Below are 15,508 nucleotides of genomic sequence, written 5' to 3' on the forward strand. Positions count from 1 at the left end.
TCATCTGTTTCTTTCAAATAGAAGGTGATATGTTGGTGAGACAACTATGGGGACTACAGCAATGTAAGAAAAAAAAATAATTAATTAAAAAACTAGGATAAAACCAGCAGCTAGATTTTCTTTCAAAATCTCTTTCCTGGCCTTCCCTGGTGGTGCAGCAGTTGAACGCTGGGCTGCGAAGCTGCCCACAGCCTCTGCAGTTCGATCCCAAGACGCAGGCGAGGGTGCCACATGGCACGGCAGGCCTCTCCTGCCATGCCCGCTGCTCCCCTCAGAAGTGTATTTCGTCAGTCTGCCTGTTCTGTTCCCCGCTCTGGCTCTGGTGAATTCTCTTACCCTCCCGTGCTTCTGACTGTACCCAATGCTTGTATAAATAAGTAATTAAGTCTTTTTTTTAAAAAAAAAAAAAATCTCTTTCCATCTCCTTGTGTCTTCTATTTTTTTTTAAGTCTATATGCTCTTTATTGTTAAGACTGGGTAATTTCTATTATTTCATTTTCAAATTCATTGATTTAATTTATATATTCTTTCCATTCTTCTGTAAATCTCATCCTGTGACCCCTGTGTTCTACAACTTTACTGAATTCATTCACAAGTTATAAGACTTTTTGGTAATTTCCATAAGATTTTATATGTGTATCATGTTGTCTGTGACATAGAAAGAACATTTTATTGCTTCATTTCTAATTTGCAAAGATTTCTTTCTTCTGACATTATTTCAGTAGCTAAAATCTTCACTATAGCATTGAATAGAAAGGGTAAAAATTGACGTATTTGTCTTATTCCTGAACTTACTATTCAAAATTTTATAATTGAGTATAATGGGTCACCACATCACTTGTGACCCATCACCATATTCTCTTGTATTTATCCTTCTCCATTTTGCTCCCCCTCATACCTCATGCCTTGCTATACATCAGTTCTATGGTCAGCTTGCTAGTTTTGACTGTTTCTTGAGCTTTTGTTTGGTTTATCTGTATTCAATATATATGTGAGACCATCGGTATTTATCTTTTTCCTTCTGACTAATTATGGCTAACATAATCACTTCCAGCTCCTTCCATGTTGCCACAAATGTCATGTGTTTGTCTTTTATGATCACTGAGCAATATTCCACAACACTGTATATGAAGGCTATATGGCTGTGACATCTGTTACACCATTGATCTCCAGGGCTGATTCAGCTGGATAGGTATGTGTTCCCTTCCTCCCTCACTACTCCATGTGCATACTTCCTGGAGCTACCTGCTGCTCAAAGAGGATGCCCTTTCCAGAATAGAGAAGAACAGTTCATTGATCAAGGGCATACAAGTAACTGTTCTCCCCTGTAGAACCTCCAAACAAGCTCTGGTGCCTTTATCTTAGATGTCTTTTATCGGTTTGAGGAAGTTCTTTTCTATTCCAAGTTTGATGAGAATTTTTATCATGCACAGGTAATGTATTTTGTCAAATGATCTCTTTACATCTCTTGAGATGATTTTATATATATATACATATATATATATATTCTCTTTTATTCTATATTGACCTTTTTAAACATTAAATCTAATTTACATAATCCCAACAGCATCATGATTTATTATATATTGTATATCTTGCTAGATTTAATATGCTAATATTTAATTAAGCATTTCTATAACTGCATGACAAAATTTGTATATACTTTCCTTATAATGTCTTTCTTTGATTTTGTTATCAGGGTATTCCTGGGATTGTTAGTGAACAAGACTGAGGGGCACCCCAGGACCCCCAAATCTACACACTCTAAAGAGGTTCTGCCATCTGCTGCATAAAGACAAAGCATAGGGGGCCTCCCTCGTGGCACAAGGGGTTAAGCACAACACTGTGAAGCTATCTCCAGCCTCTGCAGCACGAGTTCAATCCCCAGTCAGCCAGGGAGGTGACCCACATGGTGCAGCAGACCTCTCCTCTCTCACTCGCTGCTGCCCTCAGCAGTGTATTTCAGTTAGTCTGCCTGTTCTGCTCCCCGCCCTGTCACTGGTGAATCCTCTCACCCCCGCACCTCTGGCCTGTTCCCCAGTTTTTATATGCATAAATAAATAAATATTTAAAAAATAAAGACAAAGCATAGTCTCAGTGTGAAAGAACTTTAATAGGATAGTGTGCATAGAGAGAAAAGAGAAGAAAGGGTAATAGTTTTCCCATAGAACACCCAAAGTTACCCATCCCTTAATGGATAAATACCCAGCTACCAGGGTTGGATCCAACTGAAGGTTTGAGCCCACTGAAGCCCAGTATCTTGCCACAAGTCTAATTCACCTTCTGGTGGGGACCCATAAGAAAGTTTGTAGAAGGGAACAGGCAAGTTTCGGGTGAAAGGAGCAAAATCAAAGTACAAATCAAGGTAACAACCGCCACTGTCACCATCCCCGTGGGTCTCTCTCCCACATCTCTCCTAAGTGACTCTACGTGTCTTAACTCCACGTGTCTCCTTCCATTTCCATATCCCCCAAGTCCCTTGTGTAAGTCCAGATCCAAGAAGCAAGTGTGCCCTGCTTCACATGTCTGTTTACGTGTCTTTTACAAGCCGTCTCTTCTATCCACTTTACTCCACTCTTCATTAAGTGGGACACAGAACATGGAACCTCCCTTTTTATGGAAATTACACTCTGTGGCAAGATGAAAAAATTACTTGGGGAAAGTGCTCCCTTTTTTGACAATTTTGCAAGGATTAAAGCAATATCTTCCTTAAGTTTCTAAAATTCACCTAGTGAAATTATATGGGTGAAGTGTTTTCTTTTTCTTAGTGAGGTTTTTAATTATGAATCATTTAGAAACATCAATAAAATTTCAAATGTCATTGCAAATTTTCATTTACAAATATGCAAATCATAAAAGGAGAAGATACACAAGCTATAAACTTCAGAAATTAAAAGATGGTATTTTACTGAACATCCTGCAAACAGAAGAAAGTTACTACAGAAAGATTTTGAAAACCTTTAGGCTAATAATTTTGATAACTTAGATGAAATAGACAAATCCCTTTATAAATTAACATCTGAAGGGGGATGATAGACTAACAAGTCCAGTGACTCTCTAATCAAGGAAAGCTCTCTAATCAAGAGGAGATTCCCAAAATTCCCTTTTGTATGCACTCACCATCAACCTTTATTACTGATTTCTTTGGCTATCACATCAGGAATGAAGTAATGCCATTTACTCTCTTGTAGAAAGGTGATGGTACAGAATAGCCTGAGTTTCTATATCCCCACTCCCTCAGAAGGGATGCTTCTTCCTTCTCCCATTTTGGCCCTCATAATGACACTCCTACTAACTCATGAGTATGTCTATTGGAGTCATAGAAAATAATGTCTCTCCACTCCACTGATTGGGAAAACAATCTTTGCACTCTATTCAACTGATGAGGGACTTATCAGAAAGATATACAAAGAACTCACAGGACTCAACAAAAACAAAATAAGCAATCCAGTCAAGAAATGGGCAGAAGAACTTAAAAGACATTTCTCCAAAGAGGAAATGTAAATGGCCAACAGGCATATGAAAAAATGGTCAGCATCCCTGATCATCAGGGAAATGCAAATTAAAACCAAATTGAGATACCACCTTACACTAGAGAGAATGACACATATCAAAAAATAAGAAACAACAAATGTTGGTGAGGATGTGGTGAAAAAGGAACTCTCCCACATTGCTGATGGGAGTGCAAACTCGTCTGACCACTATGGAAAGCTGTGTGGAGATTCCTCAACTTGCTAAAAATGGAGTTACCATATGACCCAGCAATTCCACTCCTAGGGATCTACCCCCCAAAGGACACAAAAACATTGATTCAAAAGAACACCTGTAGGCCTGTGTTTATTGAAGCACTATTCACAATAGGTAAAACCTGGAAACAACCCAAATGCCCAAAAATACATGACAGGATCAAGAAGATGTGGCATATATACACAGTGGAATATTATTCAGCAATTAAAAAAGATAAACTCATGCCATTTGCAGCAACGTGGATGGAGCTAGAAGGACTTATGCTCAGTGAAATAAGCCAGAAGGAAAAAGAAAAATATTGCATGGTTTCATTTATAGCAGGAATATAGGGGAACCAAATAAGACATCAGTGTAAAACAAATAATAACAGTACAAAACACAACAAAGCAAAATCGGACAATTATAAATCAGACATCCTGCAGGGGAGGAGGAGGGAGAGGAATCGGAGGGAGGGAGGGGGGAGCACAGGGGACTGAGGTGATGGTGCACGGGTGCATTGGGGAAGGAAACTATGGGCACTACACCTGAGGGGGTGGGGAGAAGCAAATATTGTTTAAAAATGAACAATGATGTAAAAAATAAAAAATATATATTTAAAAAAAGAAAATAATGTCTCTCAATTCACTGGGTTGGATAGTTAATGTTAGGTGTCTCTGAAATACAACATGGGTTACTTGGGCTCTTCTGTCCTCAATGGTGTGCCTTAAAATAATTCCTGAACAACAGAGATAAAGAGAAATCCCTTTTTCCACTAACACTGCTCTGTTTTAAGACCTTGAATGGAAAAGGGTTTGGAATTTGACAATGCTAAGGACTCCACAAGATAAGAAGTCTTCAGGAAATCCATATGAACAAATCAGGCACATGCCTTTCCTAAAAATGCTAAGGAAAATGACCACAAAGATTGCAGAAACAGCAGAAATTTATCACCTCTAGAGAGCAAAAGTCCAAAATCTGAGCGTCAGCAGGGTTTTTTTCTTTCTGGAGACTGCAGGGAGAATGCTTTCCATAACTTTTCTTTAGCTTCTGAATATTGCCACAATCTTCTGCTTTTCTTGGCTCATTGGTACAGCACTCCTACCATTGCCTCCACCTTCACATTGACTTCTCTGAGTATTTCTGTGTCCTCTATCTCCTTCACCTTTCCCATGTAAATCCACCAATAAATCCAAGATAATCTCATACTATGATCTTTAAGCCAATTGCATGTGCAAAAATGCTGTTTCCATATAAGGTACTGGAGGTTGAGGACTTGGACATATCTTTTGGAGTGGGACACTACTCTATTTTAAATTGATGTGTTCCAAAAAATATGATATCCAAGCCCATCTGCGAAAACTTTATTTCTGGTGTTAACATGAGAGCCCAAGCTGATGGAATATGAGAAGAAGCAGCACTCTGTGGAAGGCAGGTCTGCCAGGAATCTGTAAGCTCTAGGCATGCATGGCCCTCAGCTGTGAGGCCCCTCCTGGGTTTGATTTACTGGTGAGCATTGAGGGTGAGGTCATGTTATGTATTTCCCTGTTGACTTATTTCTCTGACTTCTCAAAAGTTTATAGTTTGATTTCCTACATTTAGGGCTAGGATTTATTTTAAGACACTTGGTGTAGTGTGAGAAAATAATCTAATTTTTTTGTTGTTGATCTTTTTCTAGGAACAAATTGTTGAAATATTCCTTATCCTATTAATTTAGCACTTTTGTCAAAAATCAAATGATCCTATATGTGTGGATCTATTGTTGGGTTTATTCTTTGATCCATTGATCTATATGCCTAAATTTAGGCAAGTAATAAACTCCCTCAATTACTATAGTTTTATATACTCTATGTTTTTATACTCTAAGTTTCATACTCTGTTTATAATAAAATCCTTTATTAACTCATGTAAATTAGTATTTCCATGTGAATTTTAGAATTACCTTGCTAATTTCTACCTAAAAAAGAAACCTAATGGGATTTATTTTGGATTACTTTGAGGCTTTAGAACTGTTTCAGAGAACCGACATCTTAGTAAAAAGCTGAATTCATCCAAATCATTGTTAATTAATCCCAGCAATGAGTTTAGTTTTTAATGTGGCTCTCTAGCACATACTTTCTTTTTTTTTTAAATAATAAATTTTATTTTTATATTCCCCATACAATTGCAATACCCCCCATTCTGACCCCAACCCCCCCTCCCGCCCCCCACTCCCAAAAAAGTGTCTCTGGTTCATAGTTTTTTGTTGATTTTGATTTTCACTTTCTTATAGTTATTCATTTTCCTGGTCCCTTATTTAACTTTTCTAGATTCCTGCTATGAGTGAAACCATCCGGTATTTTTCTTTTTCTTTCTGGCTTATTTCGCTGAGCATGATCCCTTCCAGTGCCATCCATGTTGCTGCAAACTGCATGTGTTTATCTTTTTTGAATGCTGAGTAATATTCCATGGTGTATATGTACCACATCTTCTTGATCCAGTCATCTATTTTTGGGCATTTGGGCTGTTTCCAAAGCTTAGCTATTGTAAATAGTGCTGCTATAAACATAGAGGTCTAGCACGTATTTTCTTAACTTCATCACTAAGATTAAAAGAAAATTAATGTCAATCTACATGCTATTTTAAGTTACATTTTGCAATTTTTCAGTGATGATATGTAAATATAAAATAGGTTTTTGCATATTGTTGGATCATGCAAACTTGCTAAACTCATGATAATTCTAGTAGATTTTATATATTCCTTAGGAGAAAATTATCTACAGAGATAAGTTTATCATCTGCAAATACAGCTTTATATTTTATAGTCTAATCATTGTTTTAATTTCTTGTTTTATTACAATCTTTAGGACCAGGAATACAAACTTGCCTGGAAGTGGTAAGAGAAGACATTCTTGCTGTATTCCTCCTTTTAAACAGAAAGTTTGCTATTTTCTCTGTTATGATACTGTATGTAGGTTTTTATTTTTTTTAAGATTTATTTATTTACTTATACAAGCACTGGGTACAGTCAGAAGCTTGGGAGGGTGAAAGAATTCACCAGGGTCAGAGCGGGGAGCAGAGCAGGCAGAAGGACCGAAGTACACTGCTGAGGGGAGCAGCGGGCGGCCGGAGAGGTCTGCGCGCCATGTGGGACCCTCCTCCGGTGCTTGGGGAGCAGCTGGGATCGAACTGGTGCTGCAGAGGCTGCAGGCAGCTTCACAAGCCAGCGCTCAACCGCTGCGCCACCGGGAAGGCCCTGTATGTAGGTTTTTAATAGATGCTTTTTATCAGGTTCGGGAAGTCCTCTTCTATTTCTAGATATATGACAGATTTTGCCATTAACAGCTTTGATTGGTCATATGACTTTTCTGCATCTCTCTGAAGTGATTACATATTTTCTCACTTATTATATTAATATGGTAAATTATATGTATTTCTTTTAAAGAAACTCACCGTACATTTTCAGAATAAGACTTATTTGGTCCTCATGTATAAGACATATTAAATATTTCTAGACAACTTACTAATATTTCATTAATTTTTTTTCTTCTATGTTTGTTAGGAAAAATGATGTGCAATATTTCTCCCCTCTTGTTTTTCTCTAAGTTGTAATTTTTGTATCAGGATAATGGTATATTCATAGATTAAAGAGTACACAATGGCTACCCTTCAAGAAAGGAAAGATTCTGTTTGATATGAGACTTTTGTATGGAGTACTTTATCCAAAAGTACAAGTTTTATCAGATAATTTATGTTAACTGTAACTTATAATAAATGCCTTATTTTGCTCTAGGATGGGGATGCTTGAGTTTGAAAAACTACTAGCGATGCAGATGCTGCTTGCAGATGTGATTGACTGTCAAGGAAAATCCTGGACATCAATGTTCAAGTGAGCTTTTTTGATTAACAGTATTCACACACATTATCACACATTTTTGTTTGGAGAATTAAGCTTATCCATGTGACTCTGCCCCATGCATCTTTATTTTTACTGATCTTTATGAAAGATGTTTATCTTTCATATAATAAACTGTAACTGTGAGTATAGTAGCTGTTTGAATCCTGTGAGTCCTTCTAGTGAATCATAGAGCCTGGGAGTTGTCTCCAGTATCCAGTTCTCAAGGTAGTGCCAACGTAGATTCACAAGCATGACTTGTCTCACCAAAACACAGTGAGAATATTGGGGTAATAATGTACAACAGAACAGGGGATAACAAGACCTTTATGCACAGAGAGCTGTTAAATCACCTTTGGGGCCATGGGTTGAGCGCAATGCTATGAGGCTGTCCACTGCCTCTGCAGCACCAGTCCGATTCCTGGCCGGCCAGGGAGAGACCCACATGGCACAGCAGAACTTTCCTGCCTCGCCCACTACTCCCCTCAGCAGTTCTTTTGGTCTGTCTGCCTGTTCTGCTCCCCACTCTGTCTCTGGTGAATCCTCTCACCCTCCTGCGCTTCTGGCCTATGCCCCAGCTATCGTATAAATAAATAAATCTCAAAAATAAATAAATAAATCACCCTCGGTATGATAAAGCAGCTGTTCTGCAATGTTTTTTAGAGGCAATGCTTTACCAACAAGACTTAGAAATGGTAGATCCACCTTCCATAAGAAGGTCCACTGTATATATAGGAAAAAAAGTGTGAGGGGATAGGGGAAATGAATATACAATTCTTTGGTCATTGTGATCTGCAATAGATAAAATTAAGTAAATAAGATTATCGAGACAAAAAAATGGACCTGCATTAAGCTTGAATTTTTGCCTGTACTCACCAATAACCACTATCATCAGAGTTGTAGTCAAAGGGAAATTTATTCCAACAGATAGCACTTCTATGATGTCTGGTTGCTAAGAACTTAATACAGATGGTGGGAGGGAAGCACAAAATCAAGAAACTACTGAAAGTAAGGGGGACAGTGTGAAGCAGTTGTCTCATTTGTGAGCCATGTATTCGTTTCCTGGAAACCTTATTAAAATTAATAAAAATAAATGAATAGTGTAAGTCAGAAATGATCTTGATTTTTAATCTGCATGATGAAGGAGCATATTGAAATTGATGCAGCTTCCACAGCTGTTCTTAAACAATCACAGATGGCTATGCATGATGCAAACACACAGCAGATTAATACTAGTGGGACAGCTAATCTGGTAGACAGATAAGAGCCTGTAAAGTTTATTTACCTTGAGAAAGAGCATCATCCTTTCTCTCCTTTGAACACCAACTAGAATTCCCCACATCAAGTAGATAATAAACTCTGCATGCAATCTACACTGAATTGGATTTAGTGTATCAGAATGTTCATCCATCATCTACCAGGTCAAGGTAAATGTTGAAATGAAGAAAGTTCCTTTTCTATGAGCCTCTGATAGAAGCTTGCAACTGAAAAATTAAGCAACAATCTGAGACTGTTTACCAAATTTATGTCACTTAAGGGTGTTATAGATGTTAAGTAAAGTAGAGTTATGCACAAAAGATACCATTGCACACCCATTTGAATGATTGGTCTTATTTTAAAGCAGAAAATGATAATTATTCAGCTAGGACATAGAGCAATTAGAATCCCCGTACATAGCTGGTAGAAATGTAGAACGTTACAACCAAGGTGAAGAGTATGATGAGTCCTCAAAAAATTAAAAATAGAACCACCACAGATACAGTAATCCACTTTTGAGTGGAAGCTCAAAAGAATTGAAAGCAGAATCTTCAGGAGATATTTTTAAACTCATGTTCACAGCAGTATTATTCTCAATAGTTGAACTATAACCTGCAACCATCAAGGGTTAAATGGATACAACATATACTGGAATATTATTCCACAATTTTTTTTCTTAAGAAGGGGATTCTGACAAACTACAAGAAGGAAGAAACTTGAGGACATTATGCTAACAGAGCAGTCACAAAAATGACAAATATTAATTCTGTTACCGGAGGCAGCAGGACAATTGGGTCCATGCTGGCAGATTGGCAACAAGTTGCAAGAAAGAATACCAGCTGCCCACTCCAACCTCAGCCACCTACCATTACAACTCCCAGAGTGCCATGAATACTGGGATCCTTCACACTGGAATGGGGGACTGCTGGGAAGCAGGAAGGAGCAGGGTGCATTGTTGAGTGGGAGGACTGGGGAAAGGCACATCAGCAGACACTTCATCTGGTCTTTGCTCTTTTCTTCTTTGCAGCTTTAGCACTTTGGCTGGCAGCAGGATCCAGCTCTTTTAGGAGATTATGGCCCCCACCATTTTGACCTTGTGGTAGACTGAGTTCTCTTGGTGGTTTTCCTCTTGGGTCTTGCCTGCTTGGCTGAACTAGTGCCCATAAGGGAAAGGTTGATTTTGGGGTTTGATGGGGAGTCTGTATTTTTAAATTCTTCTCTTTCCTCCCTCTCTCTCTGTCTCTCTCTGTCTGTCTCTCTCTCTCTCTCTCAGTCTCTCTCCTTCCCTCCTCCTTCCCCTTTCTTTCCTCTCTCTCCTCTTTCTCTTGTCTCTCCCCTCCCCTCCCTTGAACCTCTCACCAACTCACAGATTGAGTTGCACACACTAGAGTAGGGTGATTTTGATTTACATATGTGAGTGGCATGAACCTTTACAACTGTCCACATGGAGTATGGATAGTTTTCCACCTCAGAGTATGGAATCCTTGGGCACCCAGTTTTACCCAGTATCAGTTTTGGCGCATTTCTGGGAACACCTTGGTTTTCTCCAGAATCAATTCCATTTAAATGATGTACTTGATATCACAGAGGCATAAAGTAGAATGTTCCTTTTGAGGGGGTGGGGAAGGGTAATGCAGAATTATGGGTGGGTGCAGTGTTTCAGTTTTACAAGATGAAGAGTTTTGGAGATGGGTGGTGGTAGTGATAGTTACACAGCCCTGTGAATGCACTTAATGGCACCAAACAATACACTAAAAAATGGTAAAGATGCTAGATTTTGTGTCCTGTGTATTTGACCACACATTTAATAAGCTGGGCAAATTAAATACACACAGTTGAATATTTTCCTTCAGACATGTCTGGTAGGATGGGAAGTAAACAGAAGGGTGAGATGGGCTGGTGCAAGGATGTCCTGGTCCGAGGGATGTGAATGGAGTAGGAGGAGAAGCGAGGTTAAAAGAGGCACAAATAGTAAAACATGAATGGTCAAATAATTGGAATTTCATGCTGATGAAAGGGCTGTTTAAATGGAATTTCTAGAAAATATGGACTAAAAGTGGAGGTTGGAGATGAGGATGTTTAAATTTGAGATTTTGGAGATACATTTTTTGAGAATCTGGGCCTCCCAGGTGGTGCAGGCGGTTGAGCACCACACTGTGAAGCTGTCCACAGCCTCTGCAACACAGGTTCGATCCCAGCCAGCTGGCCAGAATCCCACATGGCGAAGCAGACCTCTCCTGTCTCACCCGCTGCTCCCCTCAGCAGTATATTTCAGTCAGTCTGCCTGTTCTGTTCCTCACTCTGTCTCCGGTGAATCCTCTCACCCTCCCACACATCTGGCCTGTACCCTGGTTCTTGTATAAAAAATAAATAAATAAATAAATCTTAAAAAAATATTGTTGAGAATCCAAAATAAGCATGACTTCACATTAATGTCTCCATTTCTTTTTTTAAAAGATTTATTTATCGGGCCTCCCCGGTGGCACAGCGGTTGAGCGCTGGGTTGCGAAGCTGCCCGCAGCCTCTGCGGCACCGGTTCGATCCCCAGTTGCTCCCCGGCCACCAGAGGAGGGTCCCACATGGCGTTTAGACCTCTCCTGCCGCCCGCTGCTCCCCTCAGCAGTGTAATTTGGTCCTTCTGCCTGTTCTGTTCCCCGCTCTGGCTCTGGTGAATTCTCTCACCCTCCCATGCTTCTGACTGTACCCAGTGCATGTATAAACAAAACAAACAAACAAATAAATAAAACATGCCTCTATAAAAAAAATAAAATAAAGAAATAAAAGATTTATTTATCTATGCATATGAGAACTGGGGTACAGGCCAGAGGTGTGGGGGGCAGGTGAGAGGATTCACCAGAGACAGATCCAGGAACAGAACAGGCAGACTGACTGAAATACACTGATGAGGGGACTAGCAGGCAAGTCAGGAGAGGTCTGCTGTGCCATGTGGGTATCTCCCTGGCCGGGATCGAACTCGTGCTGCAGTGACTGCGGACAGCTTCATAGGTTGCGTCTTAACCCCTTGTGCCATCAGAGAGGCCCAATGTTTCCATTTCGCTCAACAGACTGTGCACAGCCAACACCACGGTGTTGAACCTTTGGGTAGGCTTGGCAAACCCTAAAAGAGAAGCAACAGATAATCATTATTCCTGTGTGATGGGGTGGGAATCTATCTTCTGCATGCTTTTCCATGAGCTCTTTCCTTTTAGGTGCTCACAAGAAGATCTGGGTTTGCATCAGTAGAAGCAACTGATACATCTTGCCCTTAGCTACCTGCCCACCACTCCTTTTCTCTGAGCCTCCTGGATTTGATGAGCCACATTTTGATATCATATTGAAGAGAAGAGTCTAACTTTTAATCCTCAAGAATTATTTCATTCTGCCAACTCATTAATCTTCCTACATGTAACTGCAGGTCCTTGGGTTTTGGAAAAGACAACTTAACTCCTTACTATAGATGTAATGTGAAAAAATAAGCCTTTATAGGCAGTCTCTCTCTCTCTCTCTCTCTCTCTCTCTCTCTCTCTCTCTCTCTCTCTCTGTGTGTGTGTGTGTGTGTGTGTGTGTGTGTATGAGAGAGAGAGAGAGAGAGAGAGAGAGAGAGAGAGAGAGAGAGAGAGACAAGGAGTGGGTTAAAAGCCTGACAGGTTAAGAAGACATCAGAAAGACTGAAGAAAGAAAACTTGAAAACTGGTAGCACTGCCTTACCTTGGTAAATGTGTGCTTTGCATTCCTTATGGGGACATACACAGACAATATTCAATCCTGTGACCTGGTACAGAACAAAAATGTTTGAAATTGAGACTGGGCTATCCAAGGGAAATGTGGAATAATTTTGGGCATTTTGCACAAATCACAGGGTCAGAGAGCTGAGAAAGAATCTAGAGACGAGAGGGGGACAAACGTGGCCCTTTGCCTTAGGAGAGCCTTCCAGGAACACTGGCCTCTGCTCCGTGCATTAATCTCCTGAAGAAGTCGGAGTGAAGCACAGAGAGGTAGAGGAACGTTGCCTTGTTTTTTATTCTTCCTCTTCATCTATTCCCTTCAACTTCCCTGTGATTTGGGGGTCTTGACAGGCAAACCATGTGGTGTGTCCCCACAGATGAGCATGAGCGTGGGGCGCACATGACCTACCCACATGATAGATCCGCTTGGTGTCTCTGGTCGGTAGCTTACACTGCACTCAAGTGTGGGTTAATTGGGGTTCCAGGTTATTTGGGCTTCCAGCATGTTGGAGACACTGTAAACTTGGAAACCGAAAGGAGCTTTTAATTAGACAAACCCTGTAGTAACAGCTCAGAGAGTTGAAACAATATCAGAAATAGAACGGAATCGCTCCAAGTTTGGAGAAGTTGCTTCCATTTTAGAAATGTCCACTATTTCCTTATTAGCTTCATTTCACACTTATGGTGCTAGAGAAAATTTCTGTGTGGGATTCAGAAGATACACCACATGAACAAACTTACTTTGGAATGCCTGAAAGTGAGACACTTCAGAGAATGTGGTGTCCAGACCGTGTTGGGGGAGGGTTGCTTGACGGCCAGCTGCTGGCAGACAGGGGGAACGGAAAGGGGACAAGAGGAAGTTCTCTTTGTGCATCGGGGGTCTCTACACCAGGCTTTGTGTGCCAAAGAGTCCTCTTTGTGCTGTGCTCTTTCCCTCTTTCACAGGAGAGGCAGACTGCTGGGGGAGGGGGGCTGGGGGCTGCCTATGCCGTTTCACCATTGTGACCCTCGCTGCCTATTCTTCTCCCTGGACTCAAGAGCCCTAATCATCTATTTTATATTCCATAATGGTTCTGATTTAAATTACCTCCACTTATGTTGTCTTAATTTGCTGATGAGCTGCGGAAAGGTCTAGAGGGATCTCTGGTTCCTATGTGGAACAAAAGGTTAACAAAAACCTTGAAAGCCTCTGGATTCAGAGAGCAAATCACCTACAGCTGGGGGTGGACAATGTGAGTTCAGAGTGTGAAGGCGAGAGGTGGTCGTGAAGACTGGGTGAATAAATCATAAAAACTTCAGGTAGCTCCACCAAGCTTCCAAAGTGACTGAATGACTGCCAGCTACATTGATTTTTCCTCATCACCCAAAACCAACGTTCTGTTGCCACCAAAAGGCAGAGCTCCCACTGTTGCCACCAAAAGGCAGGGAGTGATGCCCACTCCCCCATTTGACAGACACTCTGAGCAGAATGTTTGAGACTGAGGGTGCTCTCAGGAAATCTGGTGTGCAGGTCTGTGTCTGTGAGAGCTTTGTTTCTGAGAACAAATGTGTGGACAGACAGCTGGGAGGGAGCGGGTGCAGGAGGGAGGGGCAAGCAGTGAGCCCTCCCGTTGAGAGGAGGGGGCTTCCGGCCTTGCACTCTTTCTTTGATGCCTGGCAAGTTCTTCATTGTGCTTGTGTCTCCTTTAGGGTCACAGCAGAGGCAGGGGTGGGAATGGTAGGCAGATAAAGAGGGCTAATGCTCTGCCTACCCTTCTAACCCGCCATTCTTTCCTTTGGGCTGACAGCCGTTGATCAGCCATTTTCTATTCTATTCCTATGAAGACAGTTTTCAGTGGCTCCAAATAAATTGCCTTTCTGCCCATCTGCTCCCCATCCAAATGCAACTGTGGGTGTGGACATTTGGGATGGAATATTGGGGTCTTCGATTCAGGTGTGGATGAATGGAGAAGTCCTGATCATCTATGGTTTAAGATGTGGAATTAAAAGGCAGATGGAATTCGACAAGAGGTGAGTTAAGAACTTAATAAAGCCAAGGGTGACTTCAAGAACAACTCAAAAAATAAAAAATAAAAAAGCATAGTCTTATGAGGCCCTAATATCAGAAATGTAAATTGTGCTCAATGAAAGCCTTTCCCCAACTTTACCTCTCTAATTCCAAGAAGCATGCCTTGCTCAGGACTAGCACAGGTGCTGAGGGTGTTCTACACGAGGATCCCAGGAGAGACCACAGGAGGTGTGCTTTGGGTCAGCCCAGTGTCATATCTGTGCAAGTTTTTCTTTTATATCCTGTTGATGACAAAGGTGATTAGTGCTGGAAATGGCCTTTTTTTTTTTTTAACATGTGCTATCTTCTTCAGTGTAGAAAAGCTTGAATTTTGGAAATTGGAACTATTGAATAAAAACTGATTTCAGGCCCATCAGTAAAAAGGCTGTATTTCTGAGAACAAAGCTCCTGATGAACCACTTGTGTTTACAGCCGCAGAGGGGGAGGGGAGAGGGCCTCTGTCTCCTCTCGGTGCTGGGAGGGGTCTTCTGGGAGCTTGCGCAGTGTTCTCCCCGCATTGCTGGGTCTTCTCTGCTCCAGCGCCAGCCCTGGGCTCTTGGTGGGGGGAGTGTTTGTGCAGAAGAGGGGAGGAGGCTGTACATTTGTCTTGATGTCCCTGCTCTCCCTCCCTTTCCTTCCTTCCTCCCTTCTAGTGGCGTCATGATTATTAATAAACCATTTCTCACTTATTGCTGCAAATGTAAACACTTCACCAGCATTTCGCAGCACTTGCGTGGGATGACCAATGCACGTAACTGGTGGGCTGGGGGTGGGGGGGGTTGGAATGGACGTAGTGAGTGAATTACGTAAAATAAGTTTAAAATAACCTGACGATCTGTGAATTATGATATGGAATAAAAAGACAGCTGATGTTTCACCAGG

Source organism: Talpa occidentalis, unplaced genomic scaffold (assembly GCF_014898055.3).
Source record: "Talpa occidentalis isolate TD23 unplaced genomic scaffold, MPIMG_talOcc4v2.1 talOcc4.14, whole genome shotgun sequence".
Lineage (NCBI taxonomy): Eukaryota > Metazoa > Chordata > Mammalia > Eulipotyphla > Talpidae > Talpa > Talpa occidentalis.